The sequence below is a fragment of the Coenobita brevimanus genome, chromosome 70 (genome assembly GCF_032717465.1).
Source record: "Coenobita brevimanus isolate Jiangsu-jjx chromosome 70, ASM3271746v2, whole genome shotgun sequence".
Taxonomy (NCBI): domain Eukaryota; kingdom Metazoa; phylum Arthropoda; class Malacostraca; order Decapoda; family Coenobitidae; genus Coenobita; species Coenobita brevimanus.
In genome coordinates this window covers 18,128,610-18,141,094 of record NC_137023.1, presented here as the reverse complement: position 1 = coordinate 18,141,094, position 12,485 = coordinate 18,128,610, and the positions used below count along the sequence as shown (strand labels likewise).

The following is a 12,485-nucleotide window of genomic DNA, read 5'->3' as shown; positions in this document are numbered from 1 at the left end:
ACACACACACACACACACACACACACACACACACGATATATTTCACTGAAAACGTATTGAGGCTAAATACAAATCATTTTTAATTTCACGGTGTCAACCTCATTTTTTTTTCATTAATTGTACTTGATTTGGAAACCCCCTCATTAAGCTTGGGGGGGCGAGCGCCCCTCGCTGCCCTCCCCCCCCCAAATTACGCCCCTGCTTGTGGCGTCTTTTACCCGGGTAACTGATGGCCTGTTTTGTATGTTATATCTAAGTGAAAAAATGCTGTTTTTATTATTCTCTTTTTCAACTGACACGATTTACCCTAATCAATAGGTAAGGGAATCAAGAAGCTGTAACATGAAAACAAGGTTTGCAGTGGTGGAAAACCTGCATAGGTTGAAGACTCAGAAAGTTAAATATTAGGTGGCCTGTCCCCTTGTGCCTGCGCCCAAAATCTGCCTCCGTGAGGCTTGGTAGAATGTCGACGATCTTTCAAGAGTATCACTGGCTAGCCCGTCGACACCCCCCCTTCCTTTTTATTGCTAGTATGCTCCAGATATATGTATTTTTAGCCACAGGTTGCAATAAATTAAAGCAAATAAATACAATTGTTATTTTCCCACACATAACTATAGTTCGAAAGGCCTATGGAGTGAAGATTATTCGGTTTGCTGACAAAGCAAGACAAGGTACAGCTCCTGTACATCATCCGTCCATTAATTTCAATAATTTCACCCCTTTCTGCAGCTTCCTCACCCTTAATACTTTGCTTATCCACTCACTCATTTAACACAACCACCTACATTCTTGGTTTTCCACGCTTTCTACTACCTATAAATTCCCTCATTTAAATGCTTTTTCACAAACCGACGCATATCCATTTGCTTTGTGACCATACTACCCGTGCACATTTTGATCTACCTTTTGATCACTATACTTTATTTTTCCTTTTAAAAAGTGAATAAATCATTTCTATCCTACGCACCACAAACGTAGTATGGAGATTACCAAAGGACAGACATCCACACCACAGGTGAGGAACGTGTCTGTGCTAGCAAGGTTGTATTCAGTTCATTTATTACAAACATTTGGCTTTTTCTATTTTTTTTTTGGGGGGATATGATTCACGGGACCGGAAGGCAATATTCATAACAGTTTCAAAACAGTCCGACATGCCTTGAGTGTCGTAATAGCTGGTGGGAGGTTGGTGACCTAATGTTGCCTAGTGGAAATATTTTTGATGTTTTCGGGTTTATTTCTGCTGGGCATAAAAAAAGCATCAAAACATTGTTCCTTCATCAGCTATATGACCAGTTATTGCGTGCCTTACGTTTCTGAGACTCTCATGAGCATTGCCTTCTACTCGTATCATCCCCCCCCCCCCGCACCTTCCCAAGGCTAAATGTAGATGAAAAAAGGCCAAAAACCTAACTTTGTTCACTCGGATACGTTTTAACACGCGGGATATGGACGCCTATTTGAGGTGTTACTTCAGTGGCCTAAAATGCATCACAATATTGATGAGAAAAAGCGTTAAATTAAACATACGATAGCACCAAAACCTTTATTTTGGAGATTATTTGAGAGAGGATGTACGTACATCGTTGAGATATTACCGATGTTAGTTAAGTAACTCTTTCGACAGTTTGTCAACATACTGTTGACAAGGACTAGAAATGCCAAAATGCCCACCAATCAATCATAAAACTGTTTTTTTTGTTTTTCGAAGACTTCAAAATTGGAACAGATATATGTACATCGTTCAAGATCTTATGAAAATGAAATAGGTGTTAGTAAAAAGATGTTTCTCAAGGATTACTATCTTATTGCTTAAAAAGGTTCTAAACTGAGCCCAAGAAATGCACTTACTGAGCAATAGAAATGTGTTACCTCGGAAACCATGAAGACCACAGCAGACCTACGCACACCGTTAAAAATCTTAGGGAAAATTAATATCATGTGTGTTGCTTGATGGGCTTTTCTTAAAATTCGCCATGATATTGCTGCAAAATGTTGGAAATCGTCAAAATGAGCATCAAGCTCGGTTATATCGGAAGTTATTAAAGCTGCAACTGACCAACATATATCCCTGTAAAGTGTATTCGTATGTGCGAGTAAGAGGCATTATTTATGCGGCAGATATCTAATTTCTAAATTCGACGACATAGTGCTGAAAACATTTAACGCCAGACTATGCACCCACCATGCTTTAGCATGTGAGTCTATAGCCTCAAAAGTGCTTGTACACTCGTGCTCATTATCAAATATGATGGATCATTCAAATTGTGCGCTAATATCAGGTAAATGGGATGGCACTCTGCATTTGGCTAAAATAACATTAGCAATCTCGTTAGCTCGATTACGTTCCACTTTTTCAACTGTGAACGCCTATGACTTGATGTTCGTGGCATTCCGAAGTATCGAAACTAACATCATCCTGTTATAATTTTTCAGTCAGCCACTTATGACCATTCTACTCGGCAAGGTCTTCATACCACCAACCACTTTGCTTCCAAGGACCACATTACTCTCCAAATCATTTAAACATTTACCGTGCTTATATTTTTACTGCATTTTTTTTTTTCAATCTTTCCCCATTCACCACGGCATGATACTGCAAGACACCCTTTCCTTCCCACTCAGCAGTCATATTTTTACATAATCACACTGCGTTATACTTGTAACCCTTGTCGCTCACAGACATTAACAATAGTATGAATCGCTCTTTCAGTGAAGCCTCTATTCACAATTAGCAATCACCCCAGCGTCATCTGCATACGCCAAATTTAGAATATCTCACCGTTTATTATCATCATCAGCTTCAGTCCCATCTCTACATCTCTTTTTAGGGGTCATTTGATCTAATTCTCTCTCTCTCTATATATATATATACATCATTCATTGCCAGACGCCATGTATCCCAGACAGGGTGGCCAAGGGCTTAGAGTTAATTGTTTTACAGGGAGGGGCACTAATCCTCCACCAACCCCACATGACACGTAGGGATGCCAACAGCATCTGGTGTTCCCAGGCGGTCACCCATCCAAGTACTAACCAGACCCAACGTTGCTTAACTTCGCTGATCGGACGGGAAGCGGTGTACTCAACGTGGTATGGCCGTATATATATATATATATATATATATATGCAAGCTTCGAGGCCCTATATATATATATATATATATATATATATGCAAGCTTCGAGGCCCTACCGGTTAGCTTGAATTAGAGGGGCTCTCTGTGGGGCGCATCTCTCCAACAAGAGCAGCATAATTTCCAAACCACTCTTCATAATGGGTTAGGTTTTCTCATCACTGATTAGGGTTGCGCAAAAAGTGTTTTCCGGATCCAGAATCTGTAATACGATCCGGATCGGTCCCAAAAGTTAATCGATTGTTCCCTGGGACATGGGCTATCTACCCACTAAATTTGGTTAAAATCTCTTTTAGTTTTAGAATAATCCTGCTAATTGACAAACAAACTAATAAATATCGTTCCCAAAGTTAATCGACTGTTCCCTGGGACATGGGCTATATACCCACCAAATTTGGTCCAAATCTCTCGTTTAGTTTTTGAATAATCCTGGTAATTGACAAACAAACAAACAAACAGTGGTGAAAACATACTCTCCTTGTCGGAGAGAAGGAGAGCAATTTCTGAACCGAGCTTAACTTTCAAGCAAGTGGTCTGCGGCACAGTTGGGCCACAAACCACTTGCCAAAATGAAAGCCGTTTCTGAACAGCTACTACCACCACCGCCACCACAGATATCAATACCACCCTTATTATTTCAGTTACCACAATCACAACCACCAGAACCACATCTACCACCACATCATCTTTCACATCTACCACCACTAGCACCACATCTTTCACAAGTACCACCACTATCACCACAATCTTTCACAACTACCACCACCATCTTTCACAACTACCACCACTATCACCACCAACTTTCACAACTACCACTACTATCACCACCATCTGCACAACTACCACCTCTATCACCACCATCTTTCACAACTACCACCACTATCACCACCATCATGGCTACCATCACGACCATCATCAGCATCATCACAGCTGCCACCACCACCAACACATCTGCAACCACCACCACACCTACTGCTACCACCAACATGACAACTACCACCAACACCATCATCACAGCTCTCACCACCACCACAGCTACCATCATTTTCTGTTGAAACACATCGCCTATTCGAAGCGTAAATGAATTGAAAGACATCGGACTGTAGATATGCAACCCCCCTTCTCTCTCTCTCTCTCTCTCTCTCTCTCTCTCTCTCTCATAGATGCATGGAACCTCAAAGAATGTTCCGCTGAATTTTTTCACGTACGTGACATGTAACAAACATGGACGGTTAGTAAGGGTCAAAACACCCCTTCAGAAAATATCGATTGACAAGAAACTGAAACTGATCCATCTCCCATCATTCTGCCAAATTTCATCAAAATCCTTTTTCTAATTTTGGCTTCACCACACACACACACACACACACACACACACACACACACACACACACACACACACACACACACACACACACACACACACACACACAGAACCACCACGGGAACGTCACTCTCACCCTTGCCTCACTCCTTTATTCATTCTGAACTACTTACTCAAAAATCTATCTACTCACACAATGCCGTCAACATAAACTCTGCACAGCAAACAGCAGCTTTCTTCTATATGTACCATCTTGCTTAATCCTTCGCTCCTTGCTCAGTTGCATGTCTTTTGTAGATCGGTGAATATCTTGCAGGCCTTCTCTCATGTCTTCTTCACCATTTGCCGTACTGTAAATGCTTGATCTGTACACGTTCATTGCCCTTCGGAATCCAACCTGTACTTAAGTCTACAAATTTTTTTTTTCTTTCTAACACTATTTTTCCATTTACCTAAATCCCAGTGCGTATCACTGTTATTTCGTGATACATTTTGCATTCACTTTGGACGCAGTTCCCTGTGAGCAGTCCAAAGGCATAATCATAGAACTGATGAACTATCCTGGTAAAACTTCATTCACCCAAGATTTTAGCCATGTATCCTCGAAACAGTTCACTGAGCTTTATCCACTGTATTTTACCATCCCTTTTTTTAGCCTCTTTCAGACCTGTAGCCTTCCCATTCTTCAAACTGTTCACAGGGTTTTTCATTTCTGTCCTTGTGGTATCCTCGGGCACCACATTCCTTGTTTGTGCGCCTTCCGCGAGATCATGTTAACTACCCTTCTACTCGGCTTTTGCCATGTCGTGCCATCGGTTCCCTACTCTTACTGGCAAATACTAATATTCTTCCATTTTCATGTCTTATCTTTCTTCCCATTCATATCTACAATTTTGCAACTGTTTCCAGTGACATTTTCCTTTTTTCAAAGACATCTGCATACAAATTCCTTTAAAAGTCTTACTTTCAACTCCATTTATAGGTTTTCATCTGGTATACGACTAACTCGAGATACTTATTTACAGCTACTATAGGACGAACACGATTTGTTTTGCGTGTAGCATACGACTAAATCCAGATATATGTTATATCCGTCTTTCTGTGTGTGTGTGTGTGAGTGTGTGTGTGAGTGTGTGTGTGTGTGTGTGTGTGTGTGTGTGTGTGTGTGTGTGTGTGTGTGTGTGTGTGTGTGTGTGTGTGTGTGTGTGTGTGTGTGTGTGTGTGTGTGTGTGTGTGTGTGTGTGTGTGTAAGATATTTTTCTGTTTGTCTATCTGTTCTCTATGGAAATCAAGGGAGATGCATACAGAACTGTAAAAAACTCTGACAGGTGTAAAGTTTTACAACAAAAATAATGTTTGCATTACACTTGCTAAAGTGGAGCCCGTGATGGCCAAGATTAGAACAAATTAGAGAAAATAAAGTGAGAATGGTGGAAACATGGTAGCCATTTATCACTGATTATTTTTTTTCAACAACCAGGCCTATGTCACTTTCACCTACAATGGGCCGGATGTGTGGACAAATTGGTGGGATGTGTAGAGCAGGTGGGTGGGCAGAGTTGATTGGATGGGTGAGTGGGAGAGTGTGGAAGGGAAGGGTGGAAGGAAGGGTGAGAGGGTGAGTGTGGTGGGTCAAGGTGGGTGGGGTGGGTGGGCAGGGATGGGTGGATGAGGTGGGGCAGTGTGTGTGTGTGTGTGTGTGTGGGTGGGTGGGTGGGTGGGTGGGAAAGTTGGGTGGGTGAGTGGGAGGGCAGAATGGGTAGGTGAGTGTGGGGGAGTGGGTAGGCAGGTTAGGTAGGAAGGTGGGTGGGTCGGGTAGGTGGGTGGGTGGGTGAACCTGGTGGATGGAAAGTGTTGTTGGATGAGTGGATAGTGGAACAATAGGTCCGTGGTAGGAATAGCTCCCTGAGGAACTGTGTCCAAGGAGAAACATAGGTTCAATAGGTAAAATGGGTTCCCGGGGGTTTTCTCCCATAAGAGCAGTGGCCATCACGGGTCCCATTCCATGCCGGAATGCACTATCATAGGGTTTTACCCGGGGAATACCAAGTGCCTCTGCTAATCTGGTATAAGACTAGCTCCATTTTTTGTTTTGTATCAAGCATAAACCTAACTCATGTTATTTGTTTACAGCTAGTGTAAGAATAATTCGATTTGTTGTTTTGCATCTAGTATGAAACTGATTTACTTTGATAGAACTTTTGAAAAACGTTTATCTGCAATAGAGAATAGTCTTAACAACACAAGAAAAACTAGAGGGGCACTCAATGGAACGCATCCCTCCGACAAGGGCAACGTAATTTCCAAACCACTCTTCATAATGGCTTAGGTTTTCTCATCATTGATTAGGGTTTCACAAAAAAAGTTTTCCGCACCCAGAATCTGTAATACTATCCGAATCGGTTCCTAAAGTTAATCGATTGTTCCCTGGGACATGGGCTATCTACCCACCAGATTTGGTGCAAATATCTCTTTTAGTTTTTGAGTAATCCTCCCAACAGACAAACAAGCAAACAAACAAACCAATTAACAGCGTTGTAAACATACTCTCCTTGTCGGAGAGAATAAGATTCCTTCGTGTCACTGTTTATGAAAGAGTTATAAATGGCCCATGTACTAGTTAAGCTTTCAAGCATTTCCTAGTTTTCCAATATATCCAGTATAATCATGCCTAAATTCACACACAGATTTTGTAAACAAAAATCACCATCTCCTTCTTTCTGTTGCTAAATAGATGTTAAAGTTTTCCCCAGCGCCAAAACTCTGGGCCAAACTTCCTTTGAGAGCCTCCTTTACTTCTGAACCAACATTTTGAATATTTGTAGTATTCTGAAGCGAATATTCGGTTTTAGTGTCTATGACATTGAGTTTAGTCTAATGTTATTGTTATTTTTATCATCTCACTTAAATTATTTCTCTTTTCCATTATTACCTCTCAAAACAAAGATCTGCCTTCTACCTATACCAAGCTTCCGTTTAGTTTTTCCGATATCATCTATTCCTCAGAGTTCCTCAGTTTTGCATAAACTATTTCGAACTTTCGGATGTCTTCATTCATCTTGCTGTTTATGGTCCATTATATTTCTAGTGTTGTTAGCCACTCTCACTGCATCTATAGTTACTCTATATCCTTCATTTCTTAGAAGTTTCAAAAATCAAGGTGACAGCGCAACACAGGTGTTCTTTGTTTTCCGACTAACTACTTTTAGTCCTACTTCGTTAATTTCGCTCCTTGTTGACGTCTCTTGCATCCATAAATGAGAGCTTACATCCTAAACTAAAAATGACATGCCAGTGTTTTCTCTGTTCAGTTGCAAGATATGGCTGTATCCATTCTTCTACAATATCCCTTTACCTCGAGTTATGATTTGCCTAACGTCTGACCATATTGTGAAAATCTTCCGCTTGTACTTTACTTTGTGTTAAATATACATTATTGTGCGTGTGTCTAGCCCAACATAATTATATGGATTCCATCCTTTGCATCAATACTTGGTGTTATCCAAGCCCTTTCTCACTTCTTTCATTATGTTTCATTTTGAATGTAATGAAGACAATAGTACTCAACTTGCTGATGATGGTAAAAAAGCACAACTTTTGGCATTCCAGTTATATATTCAACGTTGTTCCTTGGTAATCTCGTCTACGCCTTGTTTTGTAAAGAAGCCTCTTAGCAAAAACAAACATTAGAGTTTATGTTTTTACCACGACAGGTTCACAAAATATTTCTGTTTGGAAAAGACATTTATTGCAACATGTACTTGCCTTAAATTTATCGTACTAGCACACGATGTTGTTCTTGTTAGCAATCTTGAGAGCATTATTTATAGATATTTTTCTCCATGTCCAGTTAATCTACCTGCAACTATATCAAGTATGTCAATGACGTGTATATATATATGGCATTTTAGACATCAGCATAATACAGATACAGACTAACTGACGCTTTCTTATATATTTGAAAATTCTTATACTGTTACCAGTAACAATATATCTCAACCAAAATTGGTAAATCGTGCGTGTTCCCATTTTCTGTGACTGCCTGACTGGTTTGAAAGCTTGATGAAGCCTTATGTCCTTCTTAAGAGTTTGGCCATTGCATTTCAACTTTCTCAGATCTTCAAGAAGAATGGAGTTAATTATTATTTATAAGCAGGGCAATTCTTATAAAATAATCTGTTTCCAAACGCAGCATAATTGTATCCATAGAATTTAGCAATCCTAGCTCGGGAGTAAGTTTGATAGCTGCCACTTGCTTCACTGTTGGTGAGGACTAAGTACCACTAGGGTGGGAGGACTTGCCGTAGTGCTTTACATAAAAGGTAGTGAAAAATCTTGCAGGTTTTTGTTCTCGGTACTTCTTGTGGGGAATATTTTTGTATAATTCCTAACAATGACCCTGGCTCATACGGGCGAGCTCGTTTATTGCAAGTTCCCCCTCAACGTTTAATGGGAAGAAAGCATCACATGGAAATATTCTTTTGGTTACGCAATTTTTTCTTAGTACATGTCGGTCAAGGTGCTGTGGTGGAGAGGCGATGGTGTCGCCATAAATGTGGTAATGAGTGTGGCTAATGAGAGGTCAGACTACTGAGTACATCTAAATGTCGCTCCAGGCGGCCATGCTGGAATATCGGGGAGAGTGGTGGTGATAATCCTTGCCGCCAGGACTTGCTTTTAAATATCTTATCTTGACTTGATCAAGGAAAAAATGCGTTAACTGCATCGAAATGGATAATTAAAACGATTGACCAACCATGACACTGTCATTATTCCAATTGGTGGAATATATCCATCTATTCTTAGCCTGGATACAGTTAACAGTATCCACAGCAGCGGAATTGTTATTCGTGACCATTTTTAGCCAAAACTTCTAATATTTTCGCCTGCAGCGAAGCCGACAGGTCTAGTAATAGGACACAAGGGGGATCTATTGTATTTTTTTTTCTCTCTCTCTTTCAAGGAAAGGTCGAATATTTGCTCTTGGAGGGCGGTTTTCTTATGAAATACAAAGTTGCTCAGCTTGGAATTTTGCGTTGATTTAACATGACAGCTGTTGCGTCAGCCGACGCATCGGCTATTAGGCGATTTTCAGTTTCAGCTATAAGGCGGGATTTTAGCGACTTTCTTATGAAAAAAGAAAGTTCATCAGCTTGATATTTTAAGTTGATCTGACATGTCAGCTGCTACATCATTGCTGATTATTTAGTCATTTATGATTTCGGCCATAAAGAGGCATTTAGAGATAACAGTTCCATATATTCCATGAGTTTCAAAGAGAGACTTTTTAAAAAATTGTCTGCAACAGTTTCGCCGCAGTTCTGTGAAGATGGTCTCTTCTTGCTTTACACTGAGCTTCATCGTCTGCCATCATCATAAGCCACTATACTATTTTGGGGAACCCCCTAGACTGGAGATGATCTTGATAGTTCTTTGTCTTCTCTAATTATTTCCATATTTCAAGGTATTACCCCTTTTCCGATGAGACTTTGCACATCACACTTTTATTCTAATACCATACATTCTGATTGTAAGTTTCACACCATAGCAAGAGTGCTGAAAAAAAATAAAAAATGGGCAGAGATGTCTTCACCTCCGGTCTGCTTATCGTACACTTCTGAGTGCTGTCGAGTTCTCCAGTTACACTGCTCCATGGCTTGATTACCTCATCAATCTGGACTTCCATTCTCCTATGTTTTAATGTCAACTTTCATTCACAGTGTGCCTTTTTATTCTATTCTTACAGTCATCAGAGTATTTTCTTCTACATTAGGATAATTTTCGAACTGAAAGATTCTCATGAAAGCATTATTAGTCCACTTACTGCTAAGGCTCTCCTAGGTTATGTGTAATTGACTGGTGGTAATTCAAAAGGTCCTTCGACTGAGAGTTGATATAGTAGGGGAGAGAGGGTCTATACAGTTGTAACAATATTTGTTTTTCCTCATTGCATCACAGGTTAAAAGTATAACATAATGATTTTTTGTCTGGATGTAGGTAAACGTCCTTTTATTATATTTATAGACAAACCAAACGAAAGTATTTTTGTAACCTGGTTATTTAAAGATTTGTCATGGCATGTCATCCGTCACAATTTGCACCAGATACGGGGCAAATTTTTACGCACCCGGAAGTAAATATACAGTATATATATATATATATATATATATATATATATATATATATATATATATATATATATATATATATATAATTAGATTTTGGGTGTAATGTAAATAAAATTAAATTACATCATCATTCATTAAGTCATTCCGTCACACCCTCTATCTATAACTGAAACTACTCTCCTGTGCAACCACTGCTTTCATTCAGGTACTCCATCACCAACAATAGAACTCAATTAATCACTGAACTGTTCCATTTCACACTATTTTTAGACTGACAGTGAAAGGTAGAGAGATAGATATAGATAGATTAGTTGATAGATAGAGAGACTGATTAATCAATATACGAGTAGATAGACAGGTAGATGAATATATATATATATATATATATATATATATATATATATATATATATATATATATATATATATATATATATATATATATATATAGTTTGAGACAGCCATAAGAAGGTAGATAGATGGATAAACTGATAGGTAAACATAGATACCACCTACCGTACATAGATCTACAACAGATTATCAACACTGCCAATTGATTAATGTTACTCTTACATTAAACTTTACGGATCTGGAACGCCTTAAAATGATTATTATCCATAACTTGTTAGAATGTTACCTCCATGACACCAGTCCGTTTTAATTTAGTAACTCCAGGCATGGTTTAAATGGTACTTGAAAAGACTGGTACAATTTCTTCTAGTTGCTCTCGTAGGGGGTAAACTGATAATGTAATGACCAACCCATAAAAACAAATCCCACTGGTTTTCTGTGGGCTTGGCCACTTTATTTCGACAAAAGTAAACCACCACCTTGATTCTCTGCTAATTTCATAGGGATGTACTGATGTATTTGTATTGGTATCGGTGGTATCGGCGCATTTTTAGAGTATCGGTAACAGAATTGGTATCGGCTAATTTTTTGCCGATACTACAGATACTTAAAAGGAATTTAGTGCATGGCATATCACTCACAGGAAGATATTTTGTTAAACAGAATGTGGATGTTATAGGAATGAAAAACAAATTATTGGTATTATCCAGTTATTTAGTAAAAGTAGATGATGTATATTCCAATTTCCATTCAATTAACGCCGGCGTGCCGCAAGGATCAGTTCTGGTGCCAACCCTATTTCTGGTTCATATTAATGATCTCTTATCTGTCACCCACAATCCCATTCATTCATATGCAGGTGACTCAACACTACGTAGTTCATTCACACTCAGACACCCATTTACAAAGACTAATATCTCTACCTCTCAACTCAGTACAGCCATCTCCATAAATCAAGATCTATCTACGATCAGTGAAAGGGGACAAAACAACATTGTCTCTTTTAATGCTAGTAAAACTATATATATGCAGTTTATTAATAGGCAGATATCGCCAGATTCGTACATTACCTTCAGTGCTACTATTCCCATCTTCAAAAGTATTGAAATTCTTGGTGTCTCACTTAACAGTGTCCTCAGCTGGACATCTCATGTCAGATTACTTGCTAAAACCGCCTCAAAGAAACTTGGATTATTGTACAGAGTCCGTAACTTCTTCGCCAATGAGCAGTTAGCTATAATTTATAAGAGTCATGTGCTCTCTCAGCTTGAATATTGCTCACCCTTGTGGAATGGTTGTGGAGAGGTTGCATTAAGACAACAAGATAAAATTCAGAACAAAGCTGTTAGAATCATTAACAACACTGTTGTCACATAAAAACTACCTCCCCTGCAAGTAAGAAGGAATGTTGCCTCCCTTGCATTATTTTACAGATATTTTTTTGGCAAATGCTCGGACGAAGTTGCGTCCATGGCGCCACCTCTCCAAGCCTTCCCTCGTGCTACACGGGCATCTAGTAGCGCTCATGACTGGAATGTCACTCAGC

The 12,485-nt window shown here is 39.4% G+C and overlaps 1 non-coding gene across 1 annotated transcript; it reads right to left on the bottom strand.

The window, feature by feature from the left end:
* Positions 1-2,991: 2,991 nt before the first annotated feature.
* LOC145406548 (5S ribosomal RNA) lies at positions 2,992-3,110 on the bottom strand. The gene has a single exon (XR_013898570.1). It is a non-coding gene; the product is annotated as a 5S ribosomal RNA (ribosomal RNA).
* Between the last annotated feature and the right edge of the window lie 9,375 nt (positions 3,111-12,485).